The following is a 16,437-nucleotide window of genomic DNA, read 5'->3' as shown; positions in this document are numbered from 1 at the left end:
GATTACAACTGCTTCTTGTAATAGTAAGTTAAATAAAATTTTATATTGTTGATGTATCGTATGCAATGAATTTCATGTGGGTCCGTATTGAAAAGCAGTTGCAAGTAGACAAAGCAATTGCTCAAATGGTTCTGCCTATTCAATACATTTATTATGTAAGAAGTACATTAATTCAGTTTGGGACTAGTTTCGGCCTCTATAGACCATCCTCAACCAAAAATATAAATAGACAAGTCATAAAACCATTGGTGCATACACACTGAATTTAACAATATTAAAATGCGTCACCAAAGATAAACATATAGAGAATATTGTTTGTTTAGAAACATTTTTTTTAAACACTCCTGTACTTACAGTGTAATTTCACATAACATATATAAGTCTTAATGCATGTTCATGTTGGTCAATAGAGCAAGAAGATCATTTCAGCGAATGTTGAAGTTATGCTTCTTGAAGTTATTCGTTTAACAATTAACAATATTGGAGTGTATTGTCAGAGATTAACTTATATTAGAATATTGCGGTGTAACCTACTTAAAAATTGACACTCATAAACATATGGTACAGGTTCACATAACAAATGTTGGATCTTGAAACATATTAATGTTGTTCTAATGGAGTAAAAAATTTGTCTCGTTTCTATCAAAATATTAAAAATTGTGCTTCTTGGAGTTTTCAATTATAAGATTAAAATAACGGCACATGGATGGTTCATCTTAAAAAATAGAAAAGTAAGTTACATTTAAACAAATAGAATAGAACCCTGTAGAAGTCCAATGGGAACATTCTTGTGGAGATACTGTGTCAAGTGATATTTTGCCTTCCAAAATTAATCACAATTTTAGGTTATGTCTGAAAAATGAGAGCATAGAATTAGAAAGATGAAAGAATAAAAAAAAAAGAAAAGGGGGAATAAAGTGAAATTTTGTTATGAGACTCACCCCTGTTTGTGGAGCTACACATACATAGCTGGTGCCAATTAAAGAAACACAATGACGTACTAGAGTGGAAAATAGCAAGAGGCAATGAAATGAGGTAGAAAGGAGGGAGGGAGGAGGAGAGGAATGGGGTTGAAACAGAATTGGCCATTAACAAACCCCCTTTAGACAGGCAAGATGAAGTAAGACATGAAGCTGAATAAAAATTAGACATTATCAAACTAATGCATACTGACAGGTCTTCTAAACCATCCAGCAGTATTAATAATAATAATATTAACAAGGACAAGATTCCCACAAACAAGCAAATTTATGAACTTAAAAAGAAAATCACTGATTTTTACCTCATCATTACAAAAGCAGATAAGGGTAATTCCACCGTTATTTTGGAAAAAGCTGAATATATAGAGCAAACTAAACATTTATTTTCAGGCAGCTCCTTTGCTATAATCAAGAAGGATCCTACATTAAAAATCCAATGGCAACTTAAACAAGTTCTCAAAATCACCTATTGTTTGTTAACGGATCAGGAATGAAGCATTCTCATCAGCATGAACCCCGGCCTACCTACTGCTAAATCCCTTCCCGAAATTCACAAGGCTGGCATCCCCGTTTGACCAATAGTTAGCTACAGCTACAGACCCAACCCATTATACAAAACATCACAATTCATTCAGAAGTTTTTAAAAAGACATTATTATTTTTATCTAATAAATCTATTAAGAACACCAGAGAATTAGTTGAAAAAATCAGTCATGTTGAAATCCAAGCCAATTACTCCAGTTCATTATTTTGACATCGTCGATATATATATACTTGTATTTCGATACCCAAAGTTTGTCCTGTTATCCAGAAGAATTTGAAAAAACATAGCGGTTTAATTCAAGTGAAAATCTTAGAATTTATCTGTATTCTAAAACTGGTTTGAACAATAATTGTTCTATTTTTGATAACACTGTATATCAACAGAATGGTCTGGCTATGGGTTCGCCGGCCTCGGAAATTTTGGCAGAGATTTACTTGGATAATTTGAGTACACAAAAATTTCCAATAATATTCTTAACCTTTTCCTGTCCAACATCAAGGTGACCTCGACATCATGGCTTATTGTAACCGGTCCAACGTCGAGCTCACCTCAACATTATGTTTCGTTCTACATGAGAAGTTATTTATTGAAATTCTTTGACCTGATTGTGGTCGATCGATATCCCTGGAGTTTCTAGAGCTAATTTTTTGTGCACCGAGCTCGATAGCTGCAGTCGCTTAAGTGCGGCCAGTATCCAGTAATCGGGAAATAGTGGGTTCGAGCCCCAATGTCGGCAGCCCTGAAGATGGTTTTCCGTGGTTTCCCATTTTCACACCAGGCAAATGCCGGGGCTGTACCTTAACTAAGGCCACGGCCGCTTCCTTCCAATTCCTAGGCCTTTCCTATCCCATCGTCGCCATAAGACCTATCTGTGTCGGTGCAACGTAAAAACAAATAGCAAAAAAAAAAGGTTTTGTGCACAAAAGAAACCATTCTGTTATCTCCATGGATATAATGCGAGATGTAGCGCTGTGTCAACATGGTTACCCGCGGCCTGTCAGCTGTGTGTACATTGAGTAGTGCTGCACATGTGTTGTACTAGGCATGTTTATCTGTGAAAGCGAATTGTCTCTGTTGAATTTGCAATATAAAATCGACAAATATGAATGAAGAAGAAATACGTATGCACGTTTATTTAGACAGCAGTGACGGATGATTAGTTATTTGAATTGGACAAAGAGTTTAGAGAACTGTCAAGTGAAGATGAAGGTGTAGTGAGCTCCAGCATTGCAAGTGAAACTTCAGCGACTGGACCTGTGCGTAAAAAAAAAAAGTGCGGAGTGATCCCGGACCATCATATGCTGTTTCCAAAGATTCAGATGAGGAAGTTCCAGTGACTGCTACAAAAGCAAGAAGACACGTGAATGTAATGGGCTGGGGTGGAGGAGGGGATACGGCACACGGCAATGATGACGCTTCTCAGGTCAGGGTTTATTATATCAGTAAAAGTGATGCTGAATATACTTCCACACATACAAATGGGAATGCAAACGGCAATAGTGTTTACCGGAATGTAGCATTTTATGATAGTGAGCCACCTAGACTAAGTTATTCATCAGGTCAGAAAACTAGAGGACCGCAGGTTCTGCCTAGCGGCATCACTCCACTTCAGTTTATTATGTTGTTCCTTCCTCCTGCACTGACGACGAAAATTATTATGGAAACTAATTCCTATGCAATAGAATGTACGGTAAGATTCGTAATAATAGTATAACTATAATTACCAATAAAATTTCTGAGTATAATCTGACTAGGTAAAAATGTGCAAACTTAATTTGGACCAGACTGTTGGAACATGTGACAGAAAATTGGACTGCAAAGGGTTAATAATATCCAGTTCTGGGCCAGATATGTAGATGATACTCTGGTTTTAACGGATGAGAGACCGATGCTGCCAGTACTCTCACAAACTTGAATAATCTTGATCCACATATTAGATTCATTTCAGAATCTGAACACAAAATCAATTTTTTAGACTTAACCATCCTAAGATATCCCAGTTCCCTTAGTTACAGGATCTATACAAAACCCATGCAAACTGTCAATACAATACACCAAAATTATTTGCACCCCCATATTCATTATCTCAAAGATATCTTGCCCATGAACTAAACATCATCTGCAATATAGCTAAGACCAGTGGTTTTAGCAAATATTTCATAGAAAGTATTATTATTAATTATTAATGACCTGTTTAAGCAGAAACTTATCAGGAGGAGGAGGAGGAGAAGGAAGAAGAAGAATCAACCTTTAACTACCTTAACTAGGGAAAAAACAAAAAAAGACCTCAATTTCCACTTTTACTTTTAATAATGAACATGTCTACCAGATTTCCAACATTTTTAAAAAACACAACATAAAAATAGCCTTTAAAACCAACAATAGCAATGCGGACGTTCAATAATTTCTCCAAATCAGGCGTGTATATTGTACCCATGGAATTAAGCCTCATTTCATTATATGATAATTTGAAGGGATAGCATAGGTGGAATATTTCCACACAGTAGAAATATTGTTTTTCTCATAGTACTGCAGTAACAAAGACCTCCCAGAAGAAGCTTTAAGCCACACAAGTCTTCATAATGCACGGTTTGTTGTCGGTAATAAAACCATTATCTCCAAACACAATACTTCACCAGGACGCCAAGCCAAGGAAGAATTGAGGTCAATGACGAGTACTTTTCCACTATTTGCAAGAGTGAGAACCACGGAGAGGAACGCTGAAAGAAGACAGAAATATCCACCGAACACCCCTCTAAAATGTAATGGAATCAGCCCAACTTTCATGTCTGAAAACCTCTCATCCAATCACAAGCTTTTATTCTGAATATTTCAAAAGGAGCACCCTCAAATATTCAGTCTTTCTACGGTAATCAGCAGTAGTTAATGATGTTTCAAGTGCAGTCATACTTCAATTTATATATGGTCAATATTGGATGATGAAAATTTAGTTGACGTGTGGACAATAATTAATTAAGAGAGGACGCGTCAGTAGACGAGGGAGAGGTAATATTCTCGCCATTGCTTAAGTTTGCCCAAAAATACGACAGGCAAAATATTCCTACCGAAGCCATCGCAATTACTCGAAAGTCTGTGATAAATTCAGCGATCACAATATATTAACTGAATTGCTGAAATTTTATGTGTGAGTGGAGATATAAATGAAATAACTGTTGGGGTGCACGACTTAGAAGACGCTCCTAGAGTCATAAAAATCTGTGAATCAGTCAGAAAATATTACTCCGCACAGATACCCAGAGTTGCAAGTAAACGCCAAGGAATGAAGACACTTGTTCTTTGAAAGTTGTGAAGAGAAGACATGTAGTGCGAACGCTCTTATTCCAGTATTATATTAAGGGAACATTGTAAGACACTTGCTCAGTATGCAAAGCTTCCAATAAGTCTCTGTATTTATTTAATGACATTATCATACACATTAGATATATAAACATGTCGAGGAACTTTTATATAAATTTGTGATATGACAAGAGTGACATAAATAGTATTTTCAGTGTACACCACTTTGTCATATTTAACTACAGCATTCATGACAGAGGGAACTTTCGTTAATGAAGACCAGGCAGCAATCCAATTGTTAAGGAAATACTTTTACTTTCAGTAATTGAGAGCAGGCAGTTAGTCAACCAGATAGTAAATAAACAGTTATACTACAGGCAGGCCACCACTACGAGAGAGTCCAGAAATATTTTGTAATAGGATTAACGGTGCTTTGGCAGGAGCAGGTATCCAGGGAAATACTTTCTCCACAGAAGTGGCAGTTCCGTGTACACGTATTCGACACGCAGGATATTTCAAACCCGTGTGCTACACTTGCGATTTGTGATAAGAAAAAGAATGTGTACTTATAATTTAGATTCAAAGTGTTTGATAAGGTTATACAGTGTGTTATCAATAAGGCATCAAGAATTTGTGCGCGTGTCAGAAGTGCAATTATCATCATGGATGGATACGCCGATATTATGATGATGTGTAATTCCCTTGTTAAAATGTTCTAATTCACCAACGGCGGACGCCCGCGGCCAGGGCGATACTTCTTTGCAATGGTGTGAGTAAACAAATTATTATGATAAATCTAAGACGTAGTCTACCATATAATTAAATTAGTTGTGCGAGTTATAAATTAGATGTTTAGTTATTGCAATTTAATTTAGGGCATAGCACAGAGGATATTTTAATAAGATGATTTATTCACGCATGGTGGTGTCAGTTTCATTTATTTTATTATTATTATTATTATTATTATTATTATTATTATTATTATTATTATTATTGTTATTATTATCATCAATTGTACTAATTTTTTTAAATGCTTAGGCCTACATTTAAACGAAATTAGAGGCCGTTACAATGCTTTTTGCAAGATTGCACGTTAGGAAAGTACGATTTGCAGTTTTAATGATATGATTTTAATTAATATCAAAATTTCCTTTTATGTCATGGTTATTTTAGATATTTTTTTGTCGATTAGTATATATATATATTTCACCTGAATACTAATCTATGGACAGGTGAAGATTAATTACATTGTCAACGGCCAATAGTTGATCTTGAGTGGAATTATTCAAATATTATTGGATTACGATGTAAAGCATTCAATTGGGAAATGTTAACTGAAATATTTAAGTAGCTGGGAAATTGAACCCAAGAAAGAGGATGTTGTGTCATAATGCTTAGATGGAGGGAGAGAATCATGTATGTGATAATTGGATAAGCACTGTTGATAACTTTCTAAATGATAATGAGAGGTTAATTATATATGCCAGCCGTGGAGCTGAAAGGATAATATTCAAGCCGTTAGAGCTGATATAATGTAATAATATTCAAGTCGTTAGAGCTGTGAAGATAAATGCCGGCAATATTGAGCCGAGTATATAATGAAAGTGAGCAGGAGGACAAATCTCCTAATGTAGTAGAGGTGCATCAATATACGCGAGTATCACAATGGAAAATTATAAGGCCACATGGCACACCATTTTTAAGTGAGGTAGTTATATGCAAGCCATAGTAAATGATCATGATAATGACTTATTAATGTAGTCCGTAATCCCAATTGACATTCGAAGATCGTGTTGCAGTAAATTTTCTTGTGATTTTTATTTAATTTAAGTCAGTATTACCAAATGTTTCTTTTATTTATTGCAAGTTGATTTTCGTTAATTTATTCTTGATTATTCTATGTTTATATAAGACTGCAAAATATCAAGGAAATCATGAAGAACGGTGATGGTCATGGTAGCAAAACGTCTGCACTCAGAGATTTGCAATTATTGGACACAGAGCCAAATGATAGCTCGCGTAACAGTAGGTAAACAACGTGTTAGATTTAACAATTCTTCTCACATAACAAGCCACAACAAAATTGTAGGAATTACTGAACTAATAATTTGGTCAATTATATTTTATTAACAATTATATGTTGATATTGATGATTAAAATTAGTAAAGTAAAAATTGTGAAGTAAAATTTTTTTAGATTATTCTAATGAAAGTTTACAGATTCCACAGTGTTGTGAAAACAATTAGAATTATATTTAAATAAAAGTTCAGTAATGTCCAGGTTTATCAATAATAATTTCAGAAACCTTTATTCAAACGATGCCACGAGGCCAAAGAAGTAATAAAATTTACGTATGATAACAATGACATTTACAATAAGATACAAAAGTTGAAAACTAGAAAAGCGGCTGGAATTGATCAGATTTCTGGGGATATACTAAAGACAATGGGTTGGGATATAGTACCATATCTGAAGTACTTATTTGATTATTGTTTGGCCGAAGGAGCTATACCAGATGAATGGAGAGTTGCTATAGTAGCCCCTGTGTATAAAGGAAAGGGTGATAGACATAAAGCTGAAAATTACAGGCCAGTAAGTTTGACATGCATTGTATGTAAGCTTTGGGAAGGCATTCTTTCTGATTATATTAGACATGTTTGTGAAATTAATAACTGGTTCGATAGAAGGCAATTCGGTTTTAGGAAAGGTTATTCCACTGAAGCTCAACTTGTAGGATTCCAGCAAGATATAGCAGATATCTTGGATTCTGGAGGTCAAATGGACTGTATCGCGATTGACATGTCCAAAGCATTTGATAGGGTGGATCATGGGAGACTACTGGCAAAAATGAGTGCAATTGGACTAGACAAAAGAGTGACTGAATGGGTTGCTATATTTCTAGAAAATAGATCTCAGAGAGTTAGAGTAGGTGAAGCTTTGTCTGACCCTGTAATAGCTGAGAGGGGAGTTCCACAGGGCAGTGTTATCGGACCTTTATGTTTTCTTATATATATAAATGATATGAGTAAAGGAGTGGAATCGGAGGTAAGGCTTTTTGCGGATGATGTTATTCTCTATAGAGTGATAAATAAGTTACAAGATTGTGAGCAACTGCAACGTGACCTCGAAAATATTGTGAGATGGACAGCAGGCAAAGGTATGTTGATAAACGGGGCTAAAAGTCAGATTGTGAGTTTCACAAATAAAAGTCCTCTCAGTTTTAATTACTGCGTTGATGGGGTGAAAGTTCCTTTTGGGGATCATTGTAAGTATCTAGGTGTTAATATAAGGAAAGATCTTCACTGGGGTAATCACATAAATGGGATTGTAAATAAAGGGTACTGATCTCTGCACATGGTTATGAGGATGTTTAGGGGTTGTAGTAAGGATGTAAAGGAGAGTGCATATAAGTCTCTGGTAAGACCCCAACTAGAGTATGGTTCCAGTGTATGGGACCCTCACTAGGATTACCTGATTCAAGAACTGGAAAGAATCCAAAGAAAAGCAGCTCGATTTGTCCTGGGTGATTTCCGACAAAAGAGTAGCGTTACAAAAATGTTGCAATGTTTGGGTTGGGAAGAATTGAGAGAAAGAAGAAGAGCTGCTCGACTAAGTGGTATGTAATACCAATATAAATGGTCCGTTATTGGACATTATAAATTTTCCAGCTAGCTCATTCTTGGTTGCCAGCGTTTCGCCCTCATGTGCTAGGGTGGGCTCATCAGTTGGTACCTAGCACACTTACCAATACGCTGGCTAGTGCATACCGTGGAGGCCACTACGTAGGCTAACTGGAGCCACCGGCAGTGCCAATGCACTAAGAGACTTTGTCTCATCACTAAAAATTGATGCCTGCTTGGCCATCAGATGATATAGATGTTGATTCCCATAGGGAATCTGAAATATTTGTCCTGAATGAGCAAATTTATAATACCAATATAAATGGTCCGTTATTGGACATTATAAATTTTCCAGCTAGCTCATTCTTGGTTGCCAGCGTTTCGCCCTCATGTGCTAGGGTGGGCTCATCAGTTGGTACCTAGCACACTTACCAATACGCTGGCTAGTGCATACCGTGGAGGCCACTACGTAGGCTAACTGGAGCCACCGGCAGTGCCAATGCACTAAGAGACTTTGTCTCATCACTAAAAATTGATGCCTGCTTGGCCATCAGATGATATAGATGTTGATTCCCATAGGGAATCTGAAATATTTGTCCTGAATGAGCAAATTTATAATACCAATATAAATGGTCTGTTATTGGACATTATAAATTTTCCAGCTAGCTCATTCTTGGTTGCCAGCGTTTCGCCCTCATGTGCTAGGGTGGGCTCATCAGTTGGTACCTAGCACACTTACCAATACGCTGGCTAGTGCATACCGTGGAGGCCACTACGTAGGCTAACTGGAGCCACCGGCAGTGCCAATGCACTAAGAGACTTTGTCTCATCACTAAAAATTGATGCCTGCTTGGTCATCAGATGATATAGATGTTGATTCCCATAGGGAATCTGAAATATTTGTCCTGAATGAGCAAATTTATAATACCAATATAAATGGTCCGTTATTGGACATTATAAATTTTCCAGCTAGCTCATTCTTGGTTGCCAGCGTTTCGCCCTCATGAGCTAGCTGGAAAATTTATAATGTCCAATAACGGACCATTTATATTGGTATTATAAATTTGCTCATTCAGGACAAATATTTCAGATTCCCTATGGGAATCAACATCTATATCATCTGATGGCCAAGCAGGCATCAATTTTTAGTGATGAGACAAAGTCTCTTAGTGCATTGGCACTGCCGGTGGCTCCAGTTAGCCTACGTAGTGGCCTCCACGGTATGCACTAGCCAGCGTATTGGTAAGTGTGCTAGGTACCAACTGATGAGCCCACCCTAGCACATGAGGGCGAAACGCTGGCAACCAAGAATGAGCTAGCTGGAAAATTTATAATGTCCAATAACGGACCATTTATATTGGTATTATAAATTTGCTCATTCAGGACAAATATTTCAGATTCCCTATGGGAATCAACATCTATATCATTAAGTGGTATGTTCCGAGCTGTCAGCGGAGAGATGGCGTGGAATGACATTAGTAGACGAATAGGTTTGTATGGCGTCTATAAAAGTAGGAAAGATCACAATATGAAGATAAAGTTGGAATTCAAGAGGACAAACTGGGGCAAATATTCATTTATAGGAAGGGGAGTTAGGGATTGGAATAACTTACCAAGGGAGATGTTCAATAAATTTCCAATTTCTTTGAAATCATTTCGGAAAAGGCTAGGAAAGCATCAGATAGGGAATCTGCCACCTGGGCGACTGCCCTAAATGCAGATCAGTATTGATTGATTGATTGATTGATTGATTGATTGATTGATTGATTGATTGATTACACAGTGATTTAATTTAAAATTGTATATTTATCTTTATTATTTATAATGAAAGTTCAACATGTTTAACAATTTGCAAAGATTATGGAGAAAATACTCCTGAAATGTAATTGGAATGTTCTTAGTGTTAAAAAGTTGGTAATAATTTGGTATAACGTTAACATTCATTATTATTCAACAATTACCGGGCGAGTTGGCCGTGCGCGTAGAGGCACGCAGCTGTGAGCTTGCATCCGGGAGATAGTAGGTTCGAATCCCACTATCGGCAGCCCTGAAAATGGATTTCCGTGGTTTCCCATTTTCACACCAGGCAAATGCTGGGGCTGTACCTTAATTAAGGCCACGGCCGCTTCCTTCCAACTCCTAGGCCTTTCCTATCCCATCGTCGCCATAAGACCTACCTGTGTCAGTGCGACGTAAAGCCCCTAGAAAAAAAAATCAACAATTGTTGATTTTCAGTATGAAGCACGTAACTTAACTGGTGTTTATTAAACCAGGGTATTTAACTATAGATCAATAGTAATCTGAATATTTACAACTTATTTCAGTATTGGATGAAGGAATATGTTCACAATTAATGTATAAATTTAATAGTAAAATTCATCCTATTTTAATTTTAATTAATTAATTAATTAATGTTTTTATCAGTCAATAATATTTATATGAGTTTGTAAGTTTGCATTATATTAATTTTGATATATTTACAATTCAATAATTTATAATTTTGATTCATTTTCTTATCAGTCAACGATAATGATTTTATTTACTTTTATTAATAAATATTTATTATATTTCAAAATCAATCTGAGTCATGAGATTTATTTAGTTAGTAGTTATTAGGTAACCTTTAGTTAGGCAATCCCTCAACATCACCCTGTGGGCGACAAAGGACTGATCACCAATGAGATCGAATCTCAAAAATGCGGTAAGTATACTTTTTTTACAGCAGCCAAGGCAAGAATGAAGAGAATTTACCGCAGCTCTACCGACTAAAGGGTGCAATATGCTCAAATGTAACAACTATGAATCCACATATGTCGGCCAGACTGGCAGAAGCTTTAGCATTAGATATTTAGAACATGTCAACGCTCTCAGATACAATAGGTTTTCAGCCATGGGGCAACACATGATGGATTTCAATCATAAATTTACTGCCATTGATCAGGACATGAAAATTCTTAAAATTATCAGTAAGGGCTCCCTGCTCAAATTTACGGAAAATTGTTTCATTCACCTAGACCAATATTTAAATCCTGATTCAAATCTTAATGACACATCAGAATAACCCAACATTTTATTCAGTCTTATAATTCCAATTCTCAATAAAAAGGAATCAGGTAGTCGGAACCTTCTCCTACATAATGCTTTCAAATCTCCCTTCCAGCAATTCCCCTCTATCCCACATGCTTCATCTCCGCCATAGATAACCACACCTTTCCTATCCCTCTGCCTTCCCCTTTCCTCTCCTCCCCCCATCCCTTCTTCCCCATTTTCTTGTCTCTTGCTATATTCCACTCTTGTATGTCATTGTGTTTCTTAAATCAGCACTGGCTGCGTACGTGTAGCTCCACAAACAGGGATGTGTGTCATATACTTTTCACTTTATTTCCTTGTTTTTCTTTTTACATCTTTCTAATTCTACGCTCTCTTTTTTCAGACATAACCTAAAACCGTGATCCATTTTCAAAGGCAAAATATTACTTGACACAGTACCTCCACAAGGAAGTTCCCATTGGAATGATACATGGTTCTGTTCTATTTGATTTAACGTAACTTACTTTTCAATCTTTTAATCTTATAATTGAAATCTCCAAGAAGCACAGTTTTAATATTCTGATAGAAATGAGATGAACTTTTTACTCTATTTGAATAACATGAATATGTTTCAAGATTCAAATTTTTTTATGTGAACCTGTAGCATGTGTTTACGAGTGTCAATTTTTAAATAGGTTTCATCTCAATATTCTTATATAAGTTAATCTCTGACAATACACTCCAATATTGTTAATTATTAAATGAATAACCTCCAGAAGCATAACTTCAACATTCGCTGAGAAGAACATCTCGCTCTATCAACCAACATGATCATGCATTAAGACTTGCATATGTTGTGTGTACACTGTTAGTACAGGAGTGATTTTTAAAAAATGTTTCTAAACAAACAATATTCTCTATATGTTAATCTTTGGTGGCGCATTTTAATATTGTAAAATTCAGTGTGTATGCACTAATTCTAGTAATGGTTTTATGACTTGTCTATTTATATTTTTGGCTGAGGATGGTCTCTAGAGACCGAAACTAGTCCCACAATTAGTGTCATTCTTACATAATAAATGTATTGAATAGGTGGAACCATTTGAGCAATTGCTTTTTCTGCTTGTTATTGATATATGATTAACATAATTTCAGTTGTTAAACAGGTATCTTTATATACTAGTTCTCCCCTCTCCCCTTGTAATTACTTTGAGGAGAAACTCATTTATACAGTAAGGATGTTGCCATTAATGCTTTCACGGCCTGTACTTAGACGTGATATTGTATAGGCTTTTGGGCTTGTGCCATGTCAAGAAAATAAGTTGAAATTCTTAACATTTCGCAGAAAACTGTGCTCTGCGTCCTCGGAAGAATTCTTGACTGTCCACGAGAAAGGCTTCTTAAACAATGACACTTTTGAATTTTGAATGTTATAATAGAAGTAGAAGTAGAAATGGTACATTCATTCCCCACCAGATGGCCCCTAGGACGTGGCACAACGCTAGTGTTCGAAGCGGAAGCTTTACCGAACCATCACAATCAGACTAAGCGGTTCACATAATGTGTTTGCATAACATATGACAGGTGTAAGACATAGATGTAAGCCTGGAATGAAACATTTGGCGACGAGGAACATGCGAATTTGGAAAACACCGAGACGAAATAACAGTAGTGATGGGGCAGGGAAGGAAACTACCTACGTAAATTCTTAATGGCTGGCAACCAGGTATTACTTAATTGATAGCCGGTGTCCCTGTTGAAATTGTTAGGATTACTACGTATTTCCACAGCTTCCTGTATAATCCTGGATCTGTTGTATCTAGTGTGGGTAAGAGCTCAAGCATCTTGGAACATGACATCATGACCCGACGATAGAGTGTGCTCAGCTATTGCTGATTTGTCAGGTCCTAGGGGCCATCTAGTGGTGATTGAATGTACCATTTCCACTTCTACTTCTGTTATAACGTTCCAAATTCAAAAGTGTCATTGTTTAAGAAGCCTTTCTCGTGGACAGTCGAGAATTCTTCTGAGGACGCAGAGCACAGTTTTCTGCGAAATGTTAAGAATTTCACCTTATTTTTTTGACACGGCACAAGCCCAAAAGCCTATACAATATCATGTCTACAGTAAGGATGTTTATTCTCTGTATTCTCACAGTGTAAAACCATTTTCTGTCAGGCTGACTGGCTCAGGTTGGCAGTTTTGATCCTGGCTCAGTGCGGTGGTATTTAAAAATGCTCAGATAAGTCAGCCCCATGTCAATTGATTTACCAGCATGTAAATGAACTCGTGCAGGACAAAATTGAATTGAACATAAGAACTTCAATTTATTAGTATCTGTTCTGTATAGACATCTGTGGAAACAGCACACAGACCCAGGGCAAAGTACATCACCAGCAGCCACTTGCCATGACTCCCATGTTTGTTGCAAACCTCTCCTAATGTCCAGCATCCCTGACAGTTCTGAATGATGAGAAATAGAGATAGAGGGCATAGTGATTGAGGTGAGGAGAACAATGTCAGCCTATCTGGTAAATTTGTGGAAAATGTTGTTATAACTTCCGACCTGAAGGAAATAACGAAGTCTGAGACAATCTTTGTTAATGCAGAGAAAATATTGCTGCAGCTGCAGTATGTTGCTTTCAGAACTTGTAATATATATATTTCTGGAAAATTAGTACAAAATTAACTTTAATTGTAAGATCATTATTGTTTAAAAATTGTAAGTATTTACAGTGTTTTCAGGCAGCCCATATACAAAAAGAAATTTGCTGATCAATAAATGGGATATGATAGCTGAACGACATTGTCAATGTCTTCTCACCAAGGCTGTTATGGTTGAAATCCTGGCCACTGCATATGGGATTTTTATATGAAAAGTTATATCCCTCTAATTCAGATTCAGTGTAAAGCTGGAGGTCCCACGACTATGATCACAATATTAACAGTCACGTAGAACTGTTCCAAGGGCTTGTTTGGTGATTAGTAAGAATAGATCCTTTTCGTGACCTGGAATATAATATAGCTTTCATAATCACGTATTCGTTCTTTCAGGTTATCAGCAGTCTGGTTATCGGGAAAAGGAGTTGCATTGGTGACAAAGGCAGTGGTGGTAACAGCAACAGTACCAGCAGCAGCATCAGTGGCAATAGCAGCAATAGTATTCACTATTCCAACCAGAGATTTACTCTCAGTGAATGGGATCAGAATCCAAGAGATGTGTTGTTGCTCACTTCATTCACATCCTATTCTTCATAAGAATATAACAGACCTTCATTATTTTGTAAATTGGGAATTAATAAAAGAATAAACAATCCTTGCTTTCTTTTCCCATTTCTTATTAATCATGCAAATTATTACTGGATTTCTGTATTGTGTACCTGCTCAAGTTTACCATCTTTATAATACTTCAGAACCATTTTGGACATTTGGTTATACACTAGTGTAAATCATCCAAACTGGATAGGTTTTAAAACACAAACTGTTCATGTGTAGATGATGCTCTGATCATATGGGAAGGGCACCACACGTGTGTACCGGTCTGCTGCCATTAATGTCCTACCGCAGCTTGTCGGATAACACAACTTATGCAGTTGGTTGTGCATTTACATTGTGCGTGTATTACAGAGTATGTCTGCAATGCCTGGAAGATGACATCGAGCACTAGTTGAAAAATTACGTGACTTTGAGTGTGGCCATATAGTGGGACCCCAAGAAGGTGGCTTGACGTTCTGCAGAATTGCCACTCACTTCAGGTCTGATGTGTCGGTCGTCTATGGATGGGGGGAGACAGAGGATACAGCTGCCTAGCCCCAAAAATGCCACCTCCCTGCATTGATGGGCCGCTGGACAGAAGGATCATTTGGGCTGCCCTGACTAAGAGAACTCCCTGATGACTGGTTGCAGTCAACATTCATGAGCTTGCCAAATAGTTTGTAATATCTGAAGCCACCTCTTTTCAGTTTTGACTCAGTTAATTTATAACTGTTAGTTTCTTCAGTCTGCCAAAAGTAGTTTTTAGTAATAAATTTATGAACTGCCTGAAAAACAAACGTATGGTAACAAAATTTCATTTGAAAAACAAACAACTTAATTAAAATAGAATGGCATGTTTTGTTCCTGAAAGAACATCATCAGATTCTACCAAATCACACTCAAATATTTAGAAATGTGTAAACATTTAAGTTTATTTCTGTTAGGAACTTAAAATCTGGAACTTCATCTTAATGAAGACCTCTTTTCTTTCCATCCAAGCATAGAATGTGATGTGATGAAAAAACCGTTGCTCTACCATTAGTGCGAGTCCAACCGGCTAGCAAATCCTTTGGCCTTTCACTATGCCACGTCCCCTGCCCTGGCTAAGTCAATGACACATTGTATTTTACTTGTAGGTGTTTTATTTTTAGTGCTCCCTATAGTAGTAGTAGTAGTAGTAGTAGTAGTAGTAGTAGTAGTAGTATCTTATTATATTTTTAAAATATATTTTTATGAACTATGCAAGGGTCTTAATGAGCATCTAATGGGCTGCCTATCACCCAGGTAATATTTCATTATGTCACTTTTCACTTACTTCAACACTTTTGGAGCAGTACTTGCAGTTTCATTATTATTATTATTATTATTATTATTATTATTATTATTATTATCTTTTTTCCTAAAACAGTTTCTTCAAAAATAATTCAAATTATGATAATAATAACAGTGAAAAGGGTAGCTTAATTTGAATGTACTGAAATGTTAAGTAACAAACTGCAGTGCCACATACATAGTCCTAGCAAAACTAAAATATAATGCCAGATTTAAAAATAAAAAATGAAACAATAATAATAATAATGGAGTGCTAAAAAATTAAACACTTAAAAGTAAAATACAGCAACCTAGCCAGGGCAGGAGGCATGGCGTAACGAAAGGTTAACGGATTTGCTTACCAGTTGAACACGCGCCAGTGGCAGAGCAATGGTTTTCT

At 36.5% G+C, this 16,437-nt stretch overlaps 1 protein-coding gene across 2 annotated transcripts in view; it reads left to right on the top strand.

Annotated features, from left to right (window-relative positions):
* The window catches only part of Ppat-Dpck (Bifunctional Phosphopantetheine adenylyltransferase - Dephospho-CoA kinase), a 329,132-nt gene extending 314,345 nt beyond the window's left edge, over window positions 1–14,787 (top strand). For both annotated transcript variants that reach the window (XR_010859349.2, XM_067141882.2), the window contains one exon: window positions 14,526–14,787. The gene's annotated coding sequence lies outside the window, so the exon portion shown is untranslated. The remainder of the gene's footprint in view (window positions 1–14,525) is intronic.
* Window positions 14,788–16,437: the final 1,650 nt, after the last annotated feature.

Source organism: Anabrus simplex, chromosome 2 (assembly GCF_040414725.1).
Source record: "Anabrus simplex isolate iqAnaSimp1 chromosome 2, ASM4041472v1, whole genome shotgun sequence".
In the NCBI taxonomy this organism is placed as follows: Eukaryota; Metazoa; Arthropoda; class Insecta; order Orthoptera; family Tettigoniidae; genus Anabrus; species Anabrus simplex.
This window is presented reverse-complemented; position numbering and strand designations above follow the sequence as displayed.